We start from the raw sequence: 26,751 nt of genomic DNA, 5'->3' as shown, positions 1-26,751 counted from the left end.
CCTCCCACCAGCACAGCCCCGAGACTGTTGACAGGGCAGAGAATATGGAGTCAGGCACAGCTGCAGGGGCTATTGCTGCCTGGAGTGCAGTTTATATTGACCTCAACCCAGGCACACCTGGGGAGGCCTTGCCGGCAGGGTCAGGCTGCCCAGGTCAGCTAATCCTCAGCCCTCAGGGAATCACACTGCAGAAAATGGGCCAAGCTAAGACAGAATATTAGCCAAGGGAAAAAAGGACACAATGCCATTTGCAGCACCGTAGATGAGTCTAGAGGTAATCACGTGACTTGTAGTAAGTCAGAAAGTGAAAGACACATATCGTAGGATATCACTTATAGGTGTTACCTAAAAATTGATACCAGGGCAGATATTTCCACGGAGAAGGGCAATCACAGATTCATTAAACAAACTTATGGTTCACCAATGGAAAGGTGTGAGGATTGGATTCATTAGGATATCAGGGTTAACAGACATATACAAACACAGGTGAAATATATAATCACCAAAGACCTACGGAATACCAAGAGAAGACTACTCAACATTCTGTCATAACGTACATGGGAAAAGGGTCCCAGGAAGAACAGACCTATGTATATGTGTAAAAGAACCACATCTTGCACACCTACAAGAAGCCAAACGTTGTCATCAAACTTGCTGTAATAAAAAATAAAAAATTAAATTAAAAACACGAACAAGAAGTAGTGAGACAAACTTGAGGGGCTTTCTCCTGGCACATTCCATTCTAAATTCCAATCTAGAACAGGACTTCCATTGAGGCTCTGTGGCCCTAGTAACCAGATTTGGTAAGTGAGAACTGCTGCCCCCTTGTGGCCGTTTCACATAAGAGCAGCTTTAATCCCAGCGCTAATGGTCAGTGGATATTCAAAATCGTTGCAGGCCTGTAAATGACACCTGCCCTGAAAACAAATCCTGGGGTCATATACCGACCAAAAAATGCAAAAGACGTCCATATTTCAAAACGACTGTTTCAAGAGGCATATTTCACGCACATTAGTGTTCTGCTTCTTTTGCTTTCTTTCTTTTTTGGTTAAAAAAACGGGAATGGAAAAAGGCAAGCCTCAGAATGGGCGAAAACGTTCGCAAACGAATCAATGGACAAAGGTTTAATCTCAAATATATATAAACAGCTCACGCAGCTTAATATTAATAAAACAAACAACCCAGTACAAAAATGGGCAGAAGATCTATATAGACGTTTCTTTAAAGAAGTCACAGAGATGGCCAAGACGCACATGAAAAGCTGCTCAACATCACTAATTATTAGAGAAATGCAAATCCAAACGACAATGAGGTATGACCTCACACCTGTTAGAATCGGCATCATCAGCAAATCTACAAACAACAAATTCCGGGGATGGTGTGGACAAAAGGAACCCTCTTCCACTATTGGTGGGAAGGTAAATTGATACACTCACTATGGAGAACAGTATGGATGTTCCTTTAAATAACTAAAAAGAGAATTACCATAGGAGCCTGCAATCCCACTTTTGGGCATATACCCAGAGAAAACCATAAATCAAAAAGACACATTCACCACAATGTTCATTGCAGCACAATTTACAATAGCCAGGTAATGGAAGCAACCTAAATGCCCACAGAAAGACGAATGGATAAAGATGTGGTACATATATAAAATGGAATATTTCTCAGCCATAAAAAGGAATGAAACTGGGTCATTTGTAGAGAAGTCGATGGATATAGAGACTGTCATACAGAGTGAAGTAAGTCAGAAAGAGAAAAACAAATATTGTATATTAATGCATATAGGTGGATCCTAGAAAAATCGTACAGATGAACTGGTTTGCAGGGCAGAAATAGAGACACAGAGGTAGAGAACAAACGTATGGACACCAAGTGGGGGAAGCCATGGGGTGGTGGTGGTGGGATGAGTTGGGAGATTGGGATGGACCTGTATACATGTATATGCATAAAATATATAACTAATAGTAACCTGCTGTATAAAGAAATAAATAAAATTAAATTTCAAAATTTTTAAAAATAAAACAGGAAAAAGTCCTTCCATTCACACAGATGTATTTATATGAATGAATTATTCCCATGCTTATATCTATAAATATATAAAAGAGGAATTAAATCTAACTTGAACCAAAAAAGAAAAAAAAAACCTAAACCAAACAGTTATACAGAGGAAAACCCTACCAAGGCACTTGCTCCAGCGGTAAACAATTCTGAAATTGGGCAGAGGTGGGGAATCATCTCCCATACAGCCAGCAGCCCCGCCACCCCATGCAAGGAGCATCCTCATTGCAAAGCTGGGGGACCATGCCGAGACCTCTGTGAGTAAACGTGAGCTGAGCCCCAGGCCAGCTGCTACTGAACTGTTCCCACCCTTCCCAGGTAAAACACCTGAATATGTACAAGGGCTTGAAAGCCTAGAGGAAGGGCCGTGGAGCCACACCAGCGACAGCACGCAGGCCAACTTGCTGCCTGCAGGCCAGCCAGGATGGTCCCGGCCCCGGGCGCTCTTATGGAAGCTTCCATTTCCCTGCCTGAGATACCCCTCCTGTCCCGGCCCCCACTCCTTTTTTTCCTTCCTCAGCCCGGAGAGAAATTCCAGTGGAAGTTATGGGTGACACATCCTCTTCTTTACAGGTGGCAGCCTGGCAACTCCTGCAGAAAGTCCAGCAGAGCCCCACTCACACCGGGCCACCAACAAAGCCGTGGACCCTCCCACCCTCCCACCAGCACAGCCCCGAGACTGCTGACAGGGCAGAGAATATGGAGTCAGGCACAGCTGCAGGGGCTATTGCTGCCTGGAGTGCAGTTTATATTGACCTCAACCCAGGCACACCTGGGGAGGCCTTGCCGGCAGGGTCAGGCTGCCCAGGTCAGCTAATCCTCAGCCCTCAGGGAATCACACTGCAGAAAATGGGCCAAGCTAAGACAGAATATTAGCCAAGGGAAAAAAGGACACAATGCCATTTGCAGCACCGTAGATGAGTCTAGAGGTAATCACGTGACTTGTAGTAAGTCAGAAAGTGAAAGACACATATCGTAGGATATCACTTATAGGTGTTACCTAAAAATTGATACCAGGGCAGATATTTCCACGGAGAAGGGCAATCACAGATTCATTAAACAAACTTATGGTTCACCAATGGAAAGGTGTGAGGATTGGATTCATTAGGATATCGGGGTTAACAGACATATACAAACACAGGTGAAATATATAATCACCAAAGACCTACGGAATACCAAGAGAAGACTACTCAACATTCTGTCATAACGTACATGGGAAAAGGGTCCCAGGAAGAACAGACCTATGTATATGTGTAAAAGAACCACATCTTGCACACCTACAAGAAGCCAAACGTTGTCATCAAACTTGCTGTAATAAAAAATAAAAAATTAAATTAAAAACACGAACAAGAAGTAGTGAGACAAACTTGAGGGGCTTTCTCCTGGCACATTCCATTCTAAATTCCAATCTAGAACAGGACTTCCATTGAGGCTCTGTGGCCCTAGTAACCAGATTTGGTAAGCGAGAACTGCTGCCACCTTGTGGCCGTTTCACACAACAGCAGGTTTAATCCCAGCGCTAATGGTCAGTGGATATTCAAAATCGTTGCAGGCCTGTAAATGACACCTGCACTGAAAACAAATCGTAGGGTCATATATCGACCAAAAAATTCAAAAGACGTCCATATTTCAAAACGACAGTTTCAAGAGGCATATTTCACGCACATTAGTGTTCTGCTTCTTTTGCTTTCTTTCTTTTTTGGTTAAAAAAACGGGGATGGAAAAAGGCAACCCTCAGAATGGGCGAAAACATTCGCAAACGAATCAATGGACAAAGGTTTAATCTCCAATATATATAAACAGCTCACGCAGCTTAATATTAATAAAACAAACAACCCAATACAAAAATGGGCAGAAGATCTAAATAGACGTTTCTTCAAAGAAGTCACAGAGATGGCCAAGACGCACATGAAAAGCTGCTCAACATCACTAATTATTAGAGAAATGCAAATCCAAACGACAATGAGGTATGACCTCACACCTCTTAGAATCGGCATCATCAGAAAATCTACAAACAACAAATTCCGGGGAGGGTGTGGACAAAAGGAACCCTCTTCCACTATTGGTGGGAAGGTAAATTGATACAGTCACTATGGAGAACAGTATGGAGGTTCCTTTAAAAAACTAAAAAGAGAATTACCATAGGATCCAGCAATCCCACTTCTGGGCATATACCCAGAGAAAACCATAAATCAAAAAGACACATTCACCACAATGTTCATTGCAGCACAATTTACAATAGCCAGGTAATGGAAGCAACCTAAATGCCCACAGACAGACGAATGGATAAAGATGTGATACATATATAAAATGGAATATTACTCAGCCATAAAAAGGAATGAAACTGGTTCATTTGTAGAAGTCGATGGATCTAGAGACTGTCATACAGAGTGAAGTAAGTCAGAAAGAGAAAAACAAATATTGTATATTAATGCATATAGGTGGAACCTAGAAAAATGGTACAGATGAACTGGTTTGCAGGGCAGAAATAGAGACACAGAGGTAGAGAACAAACGTATGGACACCAAGTGGGGGAAGCCATGGGGTGGTGGTGGTGGGATGAGTTGGGAGATTGGGATGGACCTGTATACATGTATATGCATAAAATATATAACTACTAGTAACCTGCTGTATAAAGAAATAAATAAAATTAAATTTCAAATTTTTTAAAAATAAAACAGAAAAAGTTCTTCCATTCACACAGATGTATTTATATGAATGAATTATTCCCATGCTTATATCTATAAATATATAAGAGAGGAATAAAATCTAACTTGAACCAAAAAAGAAAAAAAAACCTAAACCAAACAGTTATACAGAGGAAATCCCTACCAAGGCACTTGCTCCAGCGGTAAACAATTCTGAAATTGGGCAGAGGTGGGGAATCATCTCCCATACAGCCAGCAGCCCCGCCCCCCCATGCAAGGAGCGTCCTCATTGCAAAGCTGGGGGACCATGCCGAGGCCTCTGTGAGTAAACGTGAGCTGAGCCCCAGGCCAGCTGCTACTGAACTGTTCCCACCCTTCCCAGGTAAAACACCTGAATATGTACAAGGGCTTGAAAGCCTAGAGGAAGGGCCGTGGAGCCACACCAGCGACAGCACGCAGGCCAACTTGCTGCCTGCAGGCCAGCCAGGATGGTCCCGGCCCCGGGCGCTCTTCTGGAAGCTTTCCATTTCCCTGCCTGAGATACCCCTCCTGTCCCGGCCCCAACTCCTTTTTTTTTTTTTTTTTTTTTTTTTTGCTGTACTCGGGCCTCTCACTGCTGTGGCCTCTCCCGTTGCGGAGCACAGGCTCCGGACACACAGGTTCCGCGGCCATGGCTCGCGGGCCCAGCCACTCCGCGGCATGTGGGATCTTCCGGGACAGGGGCACGAACCCGTGTCCCCTGCATCGGCAGGCGGACTCTCAACCACTGCGCCACCAGGGAAGCCCCCCCCACTCCTTTTGTTCCTTCCTCAGCCCGGAGAGAAATTCCAGTGGAAGTTATGGGTGACACATCCTCTTCTTTACAGGTGGCAGCCTGGCAACTCCTGCAGAAAGTCCAGCAGAGCCCCACTCACACCGGGCCACCAACAAAGCCGTGGACCCTCACACCCTCCCACCAGCACAGCCCCGAGACTGCTGACAGGGCAGAGAATATGGAGTCAGGCACAGCTGCAGGGGCTATTGCTGCCTGGAGTGCAGTTTATATTGACCTCAACCCAGGCACACCTGGGGAGGCCTTGCCGGCAGGGTCAGGCTGCCCAGGTCAGCTAATCCTCAGCCCTCAGGGAATCACACTGCAGAAAATGGGCCAAGCTAAGACAGAATATTAGCCAAGGGAAAAAAGGACACAATGCCATTTGCAGCACCGTAGATGAGTCTAGAGGTAATCACGTGACTTGTAGTAAGTCAGAAAGTGAAAGACACATATCGTAGGATATCACTTATAGGTGTTACCTAAAAATTGATACCAGGGCAGATATTTCCACGGAGAAGGGCAATCACAGATTCATTAAACAAACTTATGGTTCACCAATGGAAAGGTGTGAGGATTGGATTCATTAGGATATCGGGGTTAACAGACATATACAAACACAGGTGAAATATATAATCACCAAAGACCTACGGAATACCAAGAGAAGACTACTCAACATTCTGTCATAACGTACATGGGAAAAGGGTCCCAGGAAGAACAGACCTATGTATATGTGTAAAAGAACCACATCTTGCACACCTACAAGAAGCCAAACGTTGTCATCAAACTTGCTGTAATAAAAAATAAAAAATTAAATTAAAAACACGAACAAGAAGTAGTGAGACAAACTTGAGGGGCTTTCTCCTGGCACATTCCATTCTAAATTCCAATCTAGAACAGGACTTCCATTGAGGCTCTGTGGCCCTAGTAACCAGATTTGGTAAGCGAGAACTGCTGCCACCTTGTGGCCGTTTCACATAAGAGCAGCTTTAATCCCAGCGCTAATGGTCAGTGGATATTCAAAATCGTTGCAGGCCTGTAAATGACACCTGCCCTGAAAACAAATCCTGGGGTCATATACCGACCAAAAAATGCAAAAGACGTCCATATTTCAAAACGACTGTTTCAAGAGGCATATTTCACGCACATTAGTGTTCTGCTTCTTTTGCTTTCTTTCTTTTTTGGTTAAAAAAACGGGAATGGAAAAAGGCAAGCCTCAGAATGGGCGAAAACGTTCGCAAACGAATCAATGGACAAAGGTTTAATCTCAAATATATATAAACAGCTCACGCAGCTTAATATTAATAAAACAAACAACCCAGTACAAAAATGGGCAGAAGATCTATATAGACGTTTCTTTAAAGAAGTCACAGAGATGGCCAAGACGCACATGAAAAGCTGCTCAACATCACTAATTATTAGAGAAATGCAAATCCAAACGACAATGAGGTATGACCTCACACCTGTTAGAATCGGCATCATCAGCAAATCTACAAACAACAAATTCCGGGGATGGTGTGGACAAAAGGAACCCTCTTCCACTATTGGTGGGAAGGTAAATTGATACACTCACTATGGAGAACAGTATGGATGTTCCTTTAAATAACTAAAAAGAGAATTACCATAGGAGCCTGCAATCCCACTTTTGGGCATATACCCAGAGAAAACCATAAATCAAAAAGACACATTCACCACAATGTTCATTGCAGCACAATTTACAATAGCCAGGTAATGGAAGCAACCTAAATGCCCACAGAAAGACGAATGGATAAAGATGTGGTACATATATAAAATGGAATATTGCTCAGCAATAAAAAGGAATGAAACTGGGTCATTTGTAGAGAAGTCGATGGATATAGAGACTGTCATACAGAGTGAAGTAAGTCAGAAAGAGAAAAACAAATATTGTATATTAATGCATATAGGTGGAACCTAGAAAAATCGTACAGATGAACTGGTTTGCAGGGCAGAAATAGAGACACAGAGGTAGAGAACAAACGTATGGACACCAAGTGGGGGAAGCCATGGGGTGGTGGTGGTGGGATGAGTTGGGAGATTGGGATGGACCTGTATACATGTATATGCATAAAATATATAACTAATAGTAACCTGCTGTATAAAGAAATAAATAAAATTAAATTTCAAAATTTTTAAAAATAAAACAGGAAAAAGTTCTTCCATTCACACAGATGTATTTATATGAATGAATTATTCCCATGCTTATATCTATAAATATATAAAAGAGGAATTAAATCTAACTTGAACCAAAAAAGAAAAAAAAACCTAAACCAAACAGTTATACAGAGGAAAACCCTACCAAGGCACTTGCTCCAGCGGTAAACAATTCTGAAATTGGGCAGAGGTGGGGAATCATCTCCCATACAGCCAGCAGCCCAGCCACACCATGCAAGGAGCATCCTCATTGCAAAGCTGGGGGACCATGCCGAGACCTCTGTGAGTAAACGTGAGCTGAGCCCCAGGCCAGCTGCTACTGAACTGTTCCCACCCTTCCCAGGTAAAACACCTGAATATGTACAAGGGCTTGAAAGCCTAGAGGAAGGGCCGTGGAGCCACACCAGCGACAGCACGCAGGCCAACTTGCTGCCTGCAGGCCAGCCAGGATGGTCCCGGCCCCGGGCGCTCTTCTGGAAGCTTTCCATTTCCCTGCCTGAGATACCCCTCCTGTCCCGGCCCCGACTCCTTTTTTTCCTTCCTCAGCCCGGAGAGAAATTCCAGTGGAAGTTATGGGTGACACATCCTCTTCTTTACAGGTGGCAGCCTGGCAATTCCTGCAGAAAGTCCAGCAGAGCCCCACTCACACCGGGCCACCAACAAAGCCGTGGACCCTCACACCCTCCCACCAGCACAGCCCCGAGACTGCTGACAGGGCAGAGAATATGGAGTCAGGCACAGCTGCAGGGGCTATTGCTGCCTGGAGTGCAGTTTATATTGACCTCAACCCAGGCACACCTGGGGAGGCCTTGCCGGCAGGGTCAGGCTGCCCAGGTCAGCTAATCCTCAGCCCTCAGGGAATCACACTGCAGAAAATGGGCCAAGCTAAGACAGAATATTAGCCAAGGGAAAAAAGGACACAATGCCATTTGCAGCACCGTAGATGAGTCTAGAGGTAATCACGTGACTTGTAGTAAGTCAGAAAGTGAAAGACACATATCGTAGGATATCACTTATAGGTGTTACCTAAAAATTGATACCAGGGCAGATATTTCCACGGAGAAGGGCAATCACAGATTCATTAAACAAACTTATGGTTCACCAATGGAAAGGTGTGAGGATTGGATTCATTAGGATATCGGGGTTAACAGACATATACAAACACAGGTGAAATATATAATCACCAAAGACCTACGGAATACCAAGAGAAGACTACTCAACATTCTGTCATAAAGTACATGGGAAAAGGGTCCCAGGAAGAACAGACCTATGTATATGTGTAAAAGAACCACATCTTGCACACCTACAAGAAGCCAAACGTTGTCATCAAACTTGCTGTAATAAAAAATAAAAAATTAAATTAAAAACACGAACAAGAAGTAGTGAGACAAACTTGAGGGGCTTTCTCCTGGCACATTCCATTCTAAATTCCAATCTAGAACAGGACTTCCATTGAGGCTCTGTGGCCCTAGTAACCAGATTTGGTAAGCGAGAACTGCTGCCACCTTGTGGCCGTTTCACACAACAGCAGGTTTAATCCCAGCGCTAATGGTCAGTGGATATTCAAAATCGTTGCAGGCCTGTAAATGACACCTGCACTGAAAACAAATCGTAGGGTCATATATCGACCAAAAAATTCAAAAGACGTCCATATTTCAAAACGACAGTTTCAAGAGGCATATTTCACGCACATTAGTGTTCTGCTTCTTTTGCTTTCTTTCTTTTTTGGTTAAAAAAACGGGGATGGAAAAAGGCAACCCTCAGAATGGGCGAAAACATTCGCAAACGAATCAATGGACAAAGGTTTAATCTCCAATATATATAAACAGCTCACGCAGCTTAATATTAATAAAACAAACAACCCAATACAAAAATGGGCAGAAGATCTAAATAGACGTTTCTTCAAAGAAGTCACAGAGATGGCCAAGACGCACATGAAAAGCTGCTCAACATCACTAATTATTAGAGAAATGCAAATCCAAACGACAATGAGGTATGACCTCACACCTCTTAGAATCGGCATCATCAGAAAATCTACAAACAACAAATTCCGGGGAGGGTGTGGACAAAAGGAACCCTCTTCCACTATTGGTGGGAAGGTAAATTGATACAGTCACTATGGAGAACAGTATGGAGGTTCCTTTAAAAAACTAAAAAGAGAATTACCATAGGATCCAGCAATCCCACTTCTGGGCATATACCCAGAGAAAACCATAAATCAAAAAGACACATTCACCACAATGTTCATTGCAGCACAATTTACAATAGCCAGGTAATGGAAGCAACCTAAATGCCCACAGACAGACGAATGGATAAAGATGTGATACATATATAAAATGGAATATTACTCAGCCATAAAAAGGAATGAAACTGGTTCATTTGTAGAAGTCGATGGATCTAGAGACTGTCATACAGAGTGAAGTAAGTCAGAAAGAGAAAAACAAATATTGTATATTAATGCATATAGGTGGAACCTAGAAAAATGGTACAGATGAACTGGTTTGCAGGGCAGAAATAGAGACACAGAGGTAGAGAACAAACGTATGGACACCAAGTGGGGGAAGCCATGGGGTGGTGGTGGTGGGATGAGTTGGGAGATTGGGATGGACCTGTATACATGTATATGCATAAAATATATAACTAATAGTAACCTGCTGTATAAAGAAATAAATAAAATTAAATTTCAAAATTTTTAAAAATAAAACAGAAAAAGTTCTTCCATTCACACAGATGTATTTATATGAATGAATTATTCCCATGCTTATATCTATAAATATATAAGAGAGGAATAAAATCTAACTTGAACCAAAAAAGAAAAAAAAACCTAAACCAAACAGTTATACAGAGGAAATCCCTACCAAGGCACTTGCTCCAGCGGTAAACAATTCTGAAATTGGGCAGAGGTGGGGAATCATCTCCCATACAGCCAGCAGCCCCGCCCCCCCATGCAAGGAGCGTCCTCATTGCAAAGCTGGGGGACCATGCCGAGGCCTCTGTGAGTAAACGTGAGCTGAGCCCCAGGCCAGCTGCTACTGAACTGTTCCCACCCTTCCCAGGTAAAACACCTGAATATGTACAAGGGCTTGAAAGCCTAGAGGAAGGGCCGTGGAGCCACACCAGCGACAGCACGCAGGCCAACTTGCTGCCTGCAGGCCAGCCAGGATGGTCCCGGCCCCGGGCGCTCTTCTGGAAGCTTTCCATTTCCCTGCCTGAGATACCCCTCCTGTCCCGGCCCCCACTCCTTTTTTTTTTTTTTTTTTTTTTTTTGCTGTACTCGGGCCTCTCACTGCTGTGGCCTCTCCCATTGCGGAGCACAGGCTCCGGACACACAGGTTCCGCGGCCATGGCTCGCGGGCCCAGCCACTCCGCGGCATGTGGGATCTTCCGGGACAGGGGCACGAACCCGTGTCCCCTGCATCGGCAGGCGGACTCTCAACCACTGCGCCACCAGGGAAGCCCCCCCACTCCTTTTGTTCCTTCCTCAGCCCGGAGAGAAATTCCAGTGGAAGTTATGGGTGACACATCCTCTTCTTTACAGGTGGCAGCCTGGCAATTCCTGCAGAAAGTCCAGCAGAGCCCCACTCACACCGGGCCACCAACAAAGCCGTGGACCCTCACACCCTCCCACCAGCACAGCCCCGAGACTGCTGACAGGGCAGAGAATATGGAGTCAGGCACAGCTGCAGGGGCTATTGCTGCCTGGAGTGCAGTTTATATTGACCTCAACCCAGGCACACCTGGGGAGGCCTTGCCGGCAGGGTCAGGCTGCCCAGGTCAGCTAATCCTCAGCCCTCAGGGAATCACACTGCAGAAAATGGGCCAAGCTAAGACAGAATATTAGCCAAGGGAAAAAAGGACACAATGCCATTTGCAGCACCGTAGATGAGTCTAGAGGTAATCACGTGACTTGTAGTAAGTCAGAAAGTGAAAGACACATATCGTAGGATATCACTTATAGGTGTTACCTAAAAATTGATACCAGGGCAGATATTTCCACGGAGAAGGGCAATCACAGATTCATTAAACAAACTTATGGTTCACCAATGGAAAGGTGTGAGGATTGGATTCATTAGGATATCGGGGTTAACAGACATATACAAACACAGGTGAAATATATAATCACCAAAGACCTACGGAATACCAAGAGAAGACTACTCAACATTCTGTCATAACGTACATGGGAAAAGGGTCCCAGGAAGAACAGACCTATGTATATGTGTAAAAGAACCACATCTTGCACACCTACAAGAAGCCAAACGTTGTCATCAAACTTGCTGTAATAAAAAATAAAAAATTAAATTAAAAACACGAACAAGAAGTAGTGAGACAAACTTGAGGGGCTTTCTCCTGGCACATTCCATTCTAAATTCCAATCTAGAACAGGACTTCCATTGAGGCTCTGTGGCCCTAGTAACCAGATTTGGTAAGCGAGAACTGCTGCCACCTTGTGGCCGTTTCACATAAGAGCAGCTTTAATCCCAGCGCTAATGGTCAGTGGATATTCAAAATCGTTGCAGGCCTGTAAATGACACCTGCCCTGAAAACAAATCCTAGGGTCATATACCGACCAAAAAATGCAAAAGACGTCCATATTTCAAAACGATTGTTTCAAGAGGCATATTTCACGCACATTAGTGTTCTGCTTCTTTTGCTTTCTTTCTTTTTGGTTAAAAAAACGGGAATGGAAAAAGGCAAGCCTCAGAATGGGCGAAAACGTTCGCAAACGAATCAATGGACAAAGGTTTAATCTCCAATATATATAAACAGCTCACGCAGCTTAATATTAATAAAACAAACAACCCAGTACAAAAATGGGCAGAAGATCTATATAGACGTTTCTTTAAAGAAGTCACAGAGATGGCCAAGACGCACATGAAAAGCTGCTCAACATCACTAATTATTAGAGAAATGCAAATCCAAACGACAATGAGGTATGACCTCACACCTGTTAGAATCGGCATCATCAGCAAATCTACAAACAACAAATTCCGGGGATGGTGTGGACAAAAGGAACCCTCTTCCACTATTGGTGGGAAGGTAAATTGATACACTCACTATGGAGAACAGTATGGATGTTCCTTTAAATAACTAAAAAGAGAATTACCATAGGAGCCTGCAATCCCACTTTTGGGCATATACCCAGAGAAAACCATAAATCAAAAAGACACATTCACCACAATGTTCATTGCAGCACAATTTACAATAGCCAGGTAATGGAAGCAACCTAAATGCCCACAGAAAGACGAATGGATAAAGATGTGGTACATATATAAAATGGAATATTGCTCAGCCATAAAAAGGAATGAAACTGGGTCATTTGTAGAGAAGTCGATGGATATAGAGACTGTCATACAGAGTGAAGTAAGTCAGAAAGAGAAAAACAAATATTGTATATTAATGCATATAGGTGGAACCTAGAAAAATCGTACAGATGAACTGGTTTGCAGGGCAGAAATAGAGACACAGAGGTAGAGAACAAACGTATGGACACCAAGTGGGGGAAGCCATGGGGTGGTGGTGGTGGGATGAGTTGGGAGATTGGGATGGACCTGTATACATGTATATGCATAAAATATATAACTAATAGTAACCTGCTGTATAAAGAAATAAATAAAATTAAATTTCAAAATTTTTAAAAATAAAACAGGAAAAAGTTCTTCCATTCACACAGATGTATTTATATGAATGAATTATTCCCATGCTTATATCTATAAATATATAAAAGAGGAATTAAATCTAACTTGAACCAAAAAAGAAAAAAAAACCTAAACCAAACAGTTATACAGAGGAAAACCCTACCAAGGCACTTGCTCCAGCGGTAAACAATTCTGAAATTGGGCAGAGGTGGGGAATCATCTCCCATACAGCCAGCAGCCCCGCCACACCATGCAAGGAGCATCCTCATTGCAAAGCTTGGGGACCATGCCGAGACCTCTGTGAGTAAACGTGAGCTGAGCCCCAGGCCAGCTGCTACTGAACTGTTCCCACCCTTCCCAGGTAAAACACCTGAATATGTACAAGGGCTTGAAAGCCTAGAGGAAGGGTCGTGGAGCCACACCAGCGACAGCACGCAGGCCAACTTGCTGCCTGCAGGCCAGCCAGGATGTTCCCGGCCCCGGGCGCTCTTCTGGAAGCTTTCCATTTCCCTGCATGAGATACCCCTCCTGTCCCGGCCCTGACTCCTTTTTTTCCTTCCTCAGCCCGGAGAGAAATTCCAGTGGAAGTTATGGGTGACACATCCTCTTCTTTACAGGTGGCAGCCTGACAATTCCTGCAGAAAGTCCAGCAGAGCCCCACTCACACCGGGCCACCAACAAAGCCGTGGACCCTCACACCCTCCCACCAGCACAGCCCCGAGACTGCTGACAGGGCAGAGAATATGGAGTCAGGCACAGCTGCAGGGGCTATTGCTGCCTGGAGTGCAGTTTATATTGACCTCAACCCAGGCACACCTGGGGAGGCCTTGCCGGCAGGGTCAGGCTGCCCAGGTCAGCTAATCCTCAGCCCTCAGGGAATCACACTGCAGAAAATGGGCCAAGCTAAGACAGAATATTAGCCAAGGGAAAAAAGGACACAATGCCATTTTCAGCACCATAGATGAGTCTAGAGGTAATCACGTGACTTGTAGTAAGTCAGAAAGTGAAAGACACATATCGTAGGATATCACTTATAGGTGTTACCTAAAAATTGATACCAGGGCAGATATTTCCACGGAGAAGGGCAATCACAGATTCATTAAACAAACTTATGGTTCACCAATGGAAAGGTGTGAGGATTGGATTCATTAGGATATCGGGGTTAACAGACATATACAAACACAGGTGAAATATATAATCACCAAAGACCTACGGAATACCAAGAGAAGACTACTCAACATTCTGTCATAAAGTACATGGGAAAAGGGTCCCAGGAAGAACAGACCTATGTATATGTGTAAAAGAACCACATCTTGCACACCTACAAGAAGCCAAACGTTGTCATCAAACTTGCTGTAATAAAAAATAAAAAATTAAATTAAAAACACGAACAAGAAGTAGTGAGACAAACTTGAGGGGCTTTCTCCTGGCACATTCCATTCTAAATTCCAATCTAGAACAGGACTTCCATTGAGGCTCTGTGGCCCTAGTAACCAGATTTGGTAAGCGAGAACTGCTGCCACCTTGTGGCCGTTTCACACAACAGCAGGTTTAATCCCAGCGCTAATGGTCAGTGGATATTCAAAATCGTTGCAGGCCTGTAAATGACACCTGCACTGAAAACAAATCGTAGGGTCATATATCGACCAAAAAATTCAAAAGACGTCCATATTTCAAAACGACAGTTTCAAGAGGCATATTTCACGCACATTAGTGTTCTGCTTCTTTTGCTTTCTTTCTTTTTTGGTTAAAAAAACGGGGATGGAAAAAGGCAAGCCTCAGAATAGGCGAAAACATTCGCAAACGAATCAATGGACAAAGGTTTAATCTCCAATATATATAAACAGCTCACGCAGCTTAATATTAATAAAACAAACAACCCAATACAAAAATGGGCAGAAGATCTAAATAGACGTTTCTTCAAAGAAGTCACAGAGATGGCCAAGACGCACATGAAAAGCTGCTCAACATCACTAATTATTAGAGAAATGCAAATCCAAACGACAATGAGGTATGACCTCACACCTCTTAGAATCGGCATCATCAGAAAATCTACAAACAACAAATTCCGGGGAGGGTGTGGACAAAAGGAAACCTCTTCCACTATTGGTGGGAAGGTAAATTGATACAGTCACTATGGAGAACAGTATGGAGGTTCCTTTAAAAAACTAAAAAGAGAATTACCATAGGATCCAGCAATCCCACTTCTGGGCATATACCCAGAGAAAACCATAAATCAAAAAGACACATTCACCACAATGTTCATTGCAGCACAATTTACAATAGCCAGGTAATGGAAGCAACCTAAATGCCCACAGACAGACGAATGGATAAAGATGTGATACATATATAAAATGGAATATTACTCAGCCATAAAAAGGAATGAAACTGGTTCATTTGTAGAAGTCGATGGATCTAGAGACTGTCATACAGAGTGAAGTAAGTCAGAAAGAGAAAAACAAATATTGTATATTAATGCATATAGGTGGAACCTAGAAAAATGGTACAGATGAACTGGTTTGCAGGGCAGAAATAGAGACACAGAGGTAGAGAACAAACGTATGGACACCAAGTGGGGGAAGCCATGGGGTGGTGGTGGTGGGATGAGTTGGGAGATTGGGATGGACCTGTATACATGTATATGCATAAAATATATAACTAATAGTAACCTGCTGTATAAAGAAATAAATAAAATTAAATTTCAAAATTTTTAAAAATAAAACAGAAGAAAGTTCTTCCATTCACACAGATGTATTTATATGAATGAATTATTCCCATGCTTATATCTATAAATATATAAAAGAGGAATTAAATCTAACTTGAACCAAAAAAGAAAAAAAAACCTAAACCAAACAGTTATACAGAGGAAAACCCTACCAAGGTACTTGCTCCAGCGGTAAACAATTCTGAAATTGGGCAGAGGTGGGGAATCATCTCACATACAGCCAGCAGCCCTGCCCCCCCATGCAAGGAGCATCCTCATTGCAAAGCTGGGGGACCATGCCGAGGCCTCTGTGAGTAAACGTGAGCTGAGCCCCAGGCCAGCTGCTACTGAACTGTTCCCACCCTTCCCAGGTAAAACACCTGAATATGTACAAGGGCTTGAAAGCCTAGAGGAAGGGCCGTGGAGCCACACCAGCGACAGCACGCAGGCCAACTTGCTGCCTGCAGGCCAGCCAGGATGGTCCCGGCCCCGGGCGCTCTTCTGGAAGCTTTCCATTTCCCTGCCTGAGATACCCCTCCTGTCCCGGCCCCCACTCCTTTTTTTCCTTCCTCAGCCCGGAGAGAAATTCCAGTGGAAGTTATGGGTGACACATCCTCTTCTTTACAGGTGGCAGCCTGGCAACTCCTGCAGAAAGTCCAGCAGAGCCCCACTCACACCGGGCCACCAACAAAGCCGTGGACCCTCACACCCTCCCACCAGCACAGCCCCGAGACTGCTGACGGGGCAGAGAATATGGAGCCAGGTACAGCTGCAGGGGCTATTGCTGCCTGGAGTGCTGTTTATATTGACCTCAAACCAGGCACACCTGGGGAGGGCTTGCCGGCAGGGTCAGGCTGCCCAGGTCAGCTAATCCTCAGCCCCCAGGGAATCACATTGCAGAAAAAGGACCTCGCTAAGACAGAATATTAGCCAAGGGAAAAAAGGACACAATGCCATTTGCAGCACCGTAGATGAGTCTAGAGGTAATCACATGACTTGTAGTAAGTCAGAAAGTGAAAGACACATATCGTAGGATATCACTTATAGGTGTTACCTAAAAATTGATACCAGGGCAGATATTTCCACGGAGAAGGGCAATCACAGATTCATTAAACAAACTTATGGTTCACCAATGGAAAGGTGTGAGGATTGGATTCATTAGGATATCGGGGTTAACAGACATATACAAACACAGGTGAAATATATAATCACCAAAGACCTACGGAATACCAAGAGAAGACTACTCAACATTCTGTCATAACGTACATGGGAAAAGGGTCCCAGGAAGAACAGACCTATGTATATGTGTAAAAGAACCACATCTTGCACACCTACAAGAAGCCAAACGTTGTCATCAAACTTGCTGTAATAAAAAATAAAAAATTAAATTAAAAACACGAACAAGAAGTAGTGAGACAAACTTGAGGGGCTTTCTCCTGGCACATTCCATTCTAAATTCCAATCTAGAACAGGACTTCCATTGAGGCTCTGTGGCCCTAGTAACCAGATTTGGTAAGCGAGAACTGCTGCCACCTTGTGGCCGTTTCACACAACAGCAGGTTTAATCCCAGCGCTAATGGTCAGTGGATATTCAAAATCGTTGCAGGCCTGTAAATGACACCTGCACTGAAAACAAATCGTAGGGTCATATATCGACCAAAAAATTCAAAAGACGTCCATATTTCAAAACGACAGTTTCAAGAGGCATATTTCACGCACATTAGTGTTCTGCTTCTTTTGCTTTCTTTCTTTTTTGGTTGAAAAAACGGGGATGGAAAAAGGCAACCCTCAGAATGGGCGAAAACATTCGCAAACGAATCAATGGACAAAGGTTTAATCTCCAATATATATAAACAGCTCACGCAGCTTAATATTAATAAAACAAACAACCCAATACAAAAATGGGCAGAAGATCTAAATAGACGTTTCTTCAAAGAAGTCACAGAGATGGCCAAGACGCACATGAAAAGCTGCTCAACATCACTAATTATTAGAGAAATGCAAATCCAAACGACAATGAGGTATGACCTCACACCTCTTAGAATCGGCATCATCAGAAAATCTACAAACAACAAATTCCGGGGAGGGTGTGGACAAAAGGAACCCTCTTCCACTATTGGTGGGAAGGTAAATTGATACAGTCACTATGGAGAACAGTATGGAGGTTCCTTTAAAAAACTAAAAAGAGAATTACCATAGGATCCAGCAATCCCACTTCTGGGCATATACCCAGAGAAAACCATAAATCAAAAAGACACATTCACCACAATGTTCATTGCAGCACAATTTACAATAGCCAGGTAATGGAAGCAACCTAAATGCCCACAGACAGACGAATGGATAAAGATGTGATACATATATAAAATGGAATATTACTCAGCCATAAAAAGGAATGAAACTGGTTCATTTGTAGAAGTCGATGGATCTAGAGACTGTCTTACAGAGTGAAGTAAGTCAGAAAGAGAAAAACAAATATTGTATATTAATGCATATAGGTGGAACCTAGAAAAATGGTACAGATGAACTGGTTTGCAGGGCAGAAATAGAGACACAGAGGTAGAGAACAAACGTATGGACACCAAGTGGGGGAAGCCATGGGGTGGTGGTGGTGGGATGAGTTGGGAGATTGGGATGGACCTGTATACATGTATATGCATAAAATATATAACTACTAGTAACCTGCTGTATAAAGAAATAAATAAAATTAAATTTCAAATTTTTTAAAAATAAAACAGAAAAAGTTCTTCCATTCACACAGATGTATTTATATGAATGAATTATTCCCATGCTTATATCTATAAATATATAAGAGAGGAATAAAATCTAACTTGAACCAAAAAAGAAAAAAAAACCTAAACCAAACAGTTATACAGAGGAAATCCCTACCAAGGCACTTGCTCCAGCGGTAAACAATTCTGAAATTGGGCAGAGGTGGGGAATCATCTCCCATACAGCCAGCAGCCCCGCCCCCCCATGCAAGGAGCGTCCTCATTGCAAAGCTGGGGGACCATGCCGAGGCCTCTGTGAGTAAACGTGAGCTGAGCCCCAGGCCAGCTGCTACTGAACTGTTCCCACCCTTCCCAGGTAAAACACCTGAATATGTACAAGGGCTTGAAAGCCTAGAGGAAGGGCCGTGGAGCCACACCAGCGACAGCACGCAGGCCAACTTGCTGCCTGCAGGCCAGCCAGGATGGTCCCGGCCCCGGGCGCTCTTCTGGAAGCTTTCCATTTCCCTGCCTGAGATACCCCTCCTGTCCCGGCCCCCACTCCTTTTTTTTTTTTTTTTTTTTTTTTTTGCTGTACTCGGGCCTCTCACTGCTGTGGCCTCTCCCGTTGCGGAGCACAGGCTCCGGACACACAGGTTCCGCGGCCATGGCTCGCGGGCCCAGCCACTCCGCGGCATGTGGGATCTTCCGGGACAGGGGCACGAACCCGTGTCCCCTGCATCGGCAGGCGGACTCTCAACCACTGCGCCACCAGGGAAGCCCCCCCCACTCCTTTTGTTCCTTCCTCAGCCCGGAGAGAAATTCCAGTGGAAGTTATGGGTGACACATCCTCTTCTTTACAGGTGGCAGCCTGGCAACTCCTGCAGAAAGTCCAGCAGAGCCCCACTCACACCGGGCCACCAACAAAGCCGTGGACCCTCACACCCTCCCACCAGCACAGCCCCGAGACTGCTGACAGGGCAGAGAATATGGAATCAGGCACAGCTGCAGGGGCTATTGCTGCCTGGAGTGCAGTTTATATTGACCTCAACCCAGGCACACCTGGGGAGGCCTTGCCGGCAGGGTCAGGCTGCCCAGGTCAGCTAATCCTCAGCCCTCAGGGAATCACACTGCAGAAAATGGGCCAAGCTAAGACAGAATATTAGCCAAGGGAAAAAAGGACACAATGCCATTTGCAGCACCGTAGATGAGTCTAGAGGTAATCACGTGACTTGTAGTAAGTCAGAAAGTGAAAGACACATATCGTAGGATATCACTTATAGGTGTTACCTAAAAATTGATACCAGGGCAGATATTTCCACGGAGAAGGGCAATCACAGATTCATTAAACAAACTTATGGTTCACCAATGGAAAGGTGTGAGGATTGGATTCATTAGGATATCGGGGTTAACAGACATATACAAACACAGGTGAAATATATAATCACCAAAGACCTACGGAATACCAAGAGAAGACTACTCAACATTCTGTCATAACGTACATGGGAAAAGGGTCCCAGGAAGAACAGACCTATGTATATGTGTAAAAGAACCACATCTTGCACACCTACAAGAAGCCAAACGTTGTCATCAAACTTGCTGTAATAAAAAATAAAAAATTAAATTAAAAACACGAACAAGAAGTAGTGAGACAAACTTGAGGGGCTTTCTCCTGGCACATTCCATTCTAAATTCCAATCTAGAACAGGACTTCCATTGAGGCTCTGTGGCCCTAGTAACCAGATTTGGTAAGCGAGAACTGCTGCCACCTTGTGGCCGTTTCACATAAGAGCAGCTTTAATCCCAGCGCTAATGGTCAGTGGATATTCAAAATCGTTGCAGGCCTGTAAATGACACCTGCCCTGAAAACAAATCCTGGGGTCATATACCGACCAAAAAATGCAAAAGACGTCCATATTTCAAAACGACTGTTTCAAGAGGCATATTTCACGCACATTAGTGTTCTGCTTCTTTTGCTTTCTTTCTTTTTTGGTTAAAAAAACGGGAATGGAAAAAGGCAAGCCTCAGAATGGGCGAAAACGTTCGCAAACGAATCAATGGACAAAGGTTTAATCTCCAATATATATAAACAGCTCACGCAGCTTAATATTAATAAAACAAACAACCCAGTACAAAAATGGGCAGAAGATCTATATAGACGTTTCTTTAAAGAAGTCACAGAGATGGCCAAGACGCACATGAAAAGCTGCTCAACATCACTAATTATTAGAGAAATGCAAATCCAAACGACAATGAGGTATGACCTCACACCTGTTAGAATCGGCATCATCAGCAAATCTACAAACAACAAATTCCGGGGATGGTGTGGACAAAAGGAACCCTCTTCCACTATTGGTGGGAAGGTAAATTGATACACTCACTATGGAGAACAGTATGGATGTTCCTTTAAATAACTAAAAAGAGAATTACCATAGGAGCCTGCAATCCCACTTTTGGGCATATACCCAGAGAAAACCATAAATCAAAAAGACACATTCACCACAATGTTCATTGCAGCACAATTTACAATAGCCAGGTAATGGAAGCAACCTAAATGCCCACAGAAAGACGAATGGATAAAGATGTGGTACATATATAAAATGGAATATTGCTCAGCCATAAAAAGGAATGAAACTGGGTCATTTGTAGAGAAGTCGATGGATATAGAGACTGTCATACAGAGTGAAGTAAGTCAGAAAGAGAAAAACAAATATTGTATATTAATGCATATAGGTGGAACCTAGAAAAATCGTACAGATGAACTGGTTTGCAGGGCAGAAATAGAGACACAGAGGTAGAGAACAAACGTATGGACACCAAGTGGGGGAAGCCATGGGGTGGTGGTGGTGGGATGAGTTGGGAGATTGGGATGGACCTGTATACATGTATATGCATAAAATATATAACTAATAGTAACCTGCTGTATAAAGAAATAAATAAAATTAAATTTCAAAATTTTTAAAAATAAAACAGGAAAAAGTTCTTCCATTCACACAGATGTATTTATATGAATGAATTATTCCCATGCTTATATCTATAAATATATAAAAGAGGAATTAAATCTAACTTGAACCAAAAAAGAAAAAAAAACCTAAACCAAACAGTTATACAGAGGAAAACCCTACCAAGGCACTTGCTCCAGCGGTAAACAATTCTGAAATTGGGCAGAGGTGGGGAATCATCTCCCATACAGCCAGCAGCCCAGCCACACCATGCAAGGAGCATCCTCATTGCAAAGCTGGGGGACCATGCCGAGACCTCTGTGAGTAAACGTGAGCTGAGCCCCAGGCCAGCTGCTACTGAACTGTTCCCACCCTTCCCAGGTAAAACACCTGAATATGTACAAGGGCTTGAAAGCCTAGAGGAAGGGCCGTGGAGCCACACCAGCGACAGCACGCAGGCCAACTTGCTGCCTGCAGGCCAGCCAGGATGGTCCCGGCCCCGGGCGCTCTTCTGGAAGCTTTCCATTTCCCTGCCTGAGATACCCCTCCTGTCCCGGCCCCGACTCCTTTTTTTCCTTCCTCAGCCCGGAGAGAAATTCCAGTGGAAGTTATGGGTGACACATCCTCTTCTTTACAGGTGGCAGCCTGGCAATTCCTGCAGAAAGTCCAGCAGAGCCCCACTCACACCGGGCCACCAACAAAGCCGTGGACCCTCACACCCTCCCACCAGCACAGCCCCGAGACTGCTGACAGGGCAGAGAATATGGAGTCAGGCACAGCTGCAGGGGCTATTGCTGCCTGGAGTGCAGTTTATATTGACCTCAACCCAGGCACACCTGGGGAGGCCTTGCCGGCAGGGTCAGGCTGCCCAGGTCAGCTAATCCTCAGCCCTCAGGGAATCACACTGCAGAAAATGGGCCAAGCTAAGACAGAATATTAGCCAAGGGAAAAAAGGACACAATGCCATTTGCAGCACCGTAGATGAGTCTAGAGGTAATCACGTGACTTGTAGTAAGTCAGAAAGTGAAAGACACATATCGTAGGATATCACTTATAGGTGTTACCTAAAAATTGATACCAGGGCAGATATTTCCACGGAGAAGGGCAATCACAGATTCATTAAACAAACTTATGGTTCACCAATGGAAAGGTGTGAGGATTGGATTCATTAGGATATCGGGGTTAACAGACATATACAAACACAGGTGAAATATATAATCACCAAAGACCTACGGAATACCAAGAGAAGACTACTCAACATTCTGTCATAAAGTACATGGGAAAAGGGTCCCAGGAAGAACAGACCTATGTATATGTGTAAAAGAACCACATCTTGCACACCTACAAGAAGCCAAACGTTGTCATCAAACTTGCTGTAATAAAAAATAAAAAATTAAATTAAAAACACGAACAAGAAGTAGTGAGACAAACTTGAGGGGCTTTCTCCTGGCACATTCCATTCTAAATTCCAATCTAGAACAGGACTTCCATTGAGGCTCTGTGGCCCTAGTAACCAGATTTGGTAAGCGAGAACTGCTGCCACCTTGTGGCCGTTTCACACAACAGCAGGTTTAATCCCAGCGCTAATGGTCAGTGGATATTCAAAATCGTTGCAGGCCTGTAAATGACACCTGCACTGAAAACAAATCGTAGGGTCATATATCGACCAAAAAATTCAAAAGACGTCCATATTTCAAAACGACAGTTTCAAGAGGCATATTTCACGCACATTAGTGTTCTGCTTCTTTTGCTTTCTTTCTTTTTTGGTTAAAAAAACGGGGATGGAAAAAGGCAACCCTCAGAATGGGCGAAAACATTCGCAAACGAATCAATGGACAAAGGTTTAATCTCCAATATATATAAACAGCTCACGCAGCTTAATATTAATAAAACAAACAACCCAATACAAAAATGGGCAGAAGATCTAAATAGACGTTTCTTCAAAGAAGTCACAGAGATGGCCAAGACGCACATGAAAAGCTGCTCAACATCACTAATTATTAGAGAAATGCAAATCCAAACGACAATGAGGTATGACCTCACACCTCTTAGAATCGGCATCATCAGAAAATCTACAAACAACAAATTCCGGGGAGGGTGTGGACAAAAGGAACCCTCTTCCACTATTGGTGGGAAGGTAAATTGATACAGTCACTATGGAGAACAGTATGGAGGTTCCTTTAAAAAACTAAAAAGAGAATTACCATAGGATCCAGCAATCCCACTTCTGGGCATATACCCAGAGAAAACCATAAATCAAAAAGACACATTCACCACAATGTTCATTGCAGCACAATTTACAATAGCCAGGTAATGGAAGCAACCTAAATGCCCACAGACAGACGAATGGATAAAGATGTGATACATATATAAAATGGAATATTACTCAGCCATAAAAAGGAATGAAACTGGTTCATTTGTAGAAGTCGATGGATCTAGAGACTGTCATACAGAGTGAAGTAAGTCAGAAAGAGAAAAACAAATATTGTATATTAATGCATATAGGTGGAACCTAGAAAAATGGTACAGATGAACTGGTTTGCAGGGCAGAAATAGAGACACAGAGGTAGAGAACAAACGTATGGACACCAAGTGGGGGAAGCCATGGGGTGGTGGTGGTGGGATGAGTTGGGAGATTGGGATGGACCTGTATACATGTATATGCATAAAATATATAACTAATAGTAACCTGCTGTATAAAGAAATAAATAAAATTAAATTTCAAAATTTTTAAAAATAAAACAGAAAAAGTTCTTCCATTCACACAGATGTATTTATATGAATGAATTATTCCCATGCTTATATCTATAAATATATAAGAGAGGAATAAAATCTAACTTGAACCAAAAAAGAAAAAAAAACCTAAACCAAACAGTTATACAGAGGAAATCCCTACCAAGGCACTTGCTCCAGCGGTAAACAATTCTGAAATTGGGCAGAGGTGGGGAATCATCTCCCATACAGCCAGCAGCCCCGCCCCCCCATGCAAGGAGCGTCCACATTGCAAAGCTGGGGGACCATGCCGAGGCCTCTGTGAGTAAACGTGAGCTGAGCCCCAGGCCAGCTGCTACTGAACTGTTCCCACCCTTCCCAGGTAAAACACCTGAATATGTACAAGGGCTTGAAAGCCTAGAGGAAGGGCCGTGGAGCCACACCAGCGACAGCACGCAGGCCAACTTGCTGCCTGCAGGCCAGCCAGGATGGTCCCGGCCCCGGGCGCTCTTCTGGAAGCTTTCCATTTCCCTGCCTGAGATACCCCTCCTGTCCCGGCCCCCACTCCTTTTTTTTTTTTTTTTTTTTTTTTTTTGCTGTACTCGGGCCTCTCACTGCTGTGGCCTCTCCCATTGCGGAGCACAGGCTCCGGACACACAGGTTCCGCGGCCATGGCTCGCGGGCCCAGCCACTCCGCGGCATGTGGGATCTTCCGGGACAGGGGCACGAACCCGTGTCCCCTGCATCGGCAGGCGGACTCTCAACCACTGCGCCACCAGGGAAGCCCCCCCACTCCTTTTGTTCCTTCCTCAGCCCGGAGAGAAATTCCAGTGGAAGTTATGGGTGACACATCCTCTTCTTTACAGGTGGCAGCCTGGCAACTCCTGCAGAAAGTCCAGCAGAGCCCCACTCACACCGGGCCACCAACAAAGCCGTGGACCCTCACACCCTCCCACCAGCACAGCCCCGAGACTGCTGACAGGGCAGAGAATATGGAGTCAGGCACAGCTGCAGGGGCTATTGCTGCCTGGAGTGCAGTTTATATTGACCTCAACCCAGGCACACCTGGGGAGGCCTTGCCGGCAGGGTCAGGCTGCCCAGGTCAGCTAATCCTCAGCCCTCAGGGAATCACACTGCAGAAAATGGGCCAAGCTAAGACAGAATATTAGCCAAGGGAAAAAAGGACACAATGCCATTTGCAGCACCGTAGATGAGTCTAGAGGTAATCACGTGACTTGTAGTAAGTCAGAAAGTGAAAGACACATATCGTAGGATATCACTTATAGGTGTTACCTAAAAATTGATACCAGGGCAGATATTTCCACGGAGAAGGGCAATCACAGATTCATTAAACAAACTTATGGTTCACCAATGGAAAGGTGTGAGGATTGGATTCATTAGGATATCGGGGTTAACAGACATATACAAACACAGGTGAAATATATAATCACCAAAGACCTACGGAATACCAAGAGAAGACTACTCAACATTCTGTCATAACGTACATGGGAAAAGGGTCCCAGGAAGAACAGACCTATGTATATGTGTAAAAGAACCACATCTTGCACACCTACAAGAAGCCAAACGTTGTCATCAAACTTGCTGTAATAAAAAATCAAAAATTAAATTAAAAACACGAACAAGAAGTAGTGAGACAAACTTGAGGGGCTTTCTCCTGGCACATTCCATTCTAAATTCCAATCTAGAACAGGACTTCCATTGAGGCTCTGTGGCCCTAGTAACCAGATTTGGTAAGCGAGAACTGCTGCCACCTTGTGGCCGTTTCACATAAGAGCAGCTTTAATCCCAGCGCTAATGGTCAGTGGATATTCAAAATCGTTGCAGGCCTGTAAATGACACCTGCCCTGAAAACAAATCCTAGGGTCATATACCGACCAAAAAATGCAAAAGACGTCCATATTTCAAAACGATTGTTTCAAGAGGCATATTTCACGCACATTAGTGTTCTGCTTCTTTTGCTTTCTTTCTTTTTGGTTAAAAAAACGGGAATGGAAAAAGGCAAGCCTCAGAATGGGCGAAAACGTTCGCAAACGAATCAATGGACAAAGGTTTAATCTCCAATATATATAAACAGCTCACGCAGCTTAATATTAATAAAACAAACAACCCAGTACAAAAATGGGCAGAAGATCTATATAGACGTTTCTTTAAAGAAGTCACAGAGATGGCCAAGACGCACATGAAAAGCTGCTCAACATCACTAATTATTAGAGAAATGCAAATCCAAACGACAATGAGGTATGACCTCACACCTGTTAGAATCGGCATCATCAGCAAATCTACAAACAACAAATTCCGGGGATGGTGTGGACAAAAGGAACCCTCTTCCACTATTGGTG

Source organism: Mesoplodon densirostris, chromosome 12, assembly GCF_025265405.1.
Source record: "Mesoplodon densirostris isolate mMesDen1 chromosome 12, mMesDen1 primary haplotype, whole genome shotgun sequence".
Lineage (NCBI taxonomy): Eukaryota > Metazoa > Chordata > Mammalia > Artiodactyla > Ziphiidae > Mesoplodon > Mesoplodon densirostris.
Note: the sequence above shows the minus strand (reverse complement) of the source record.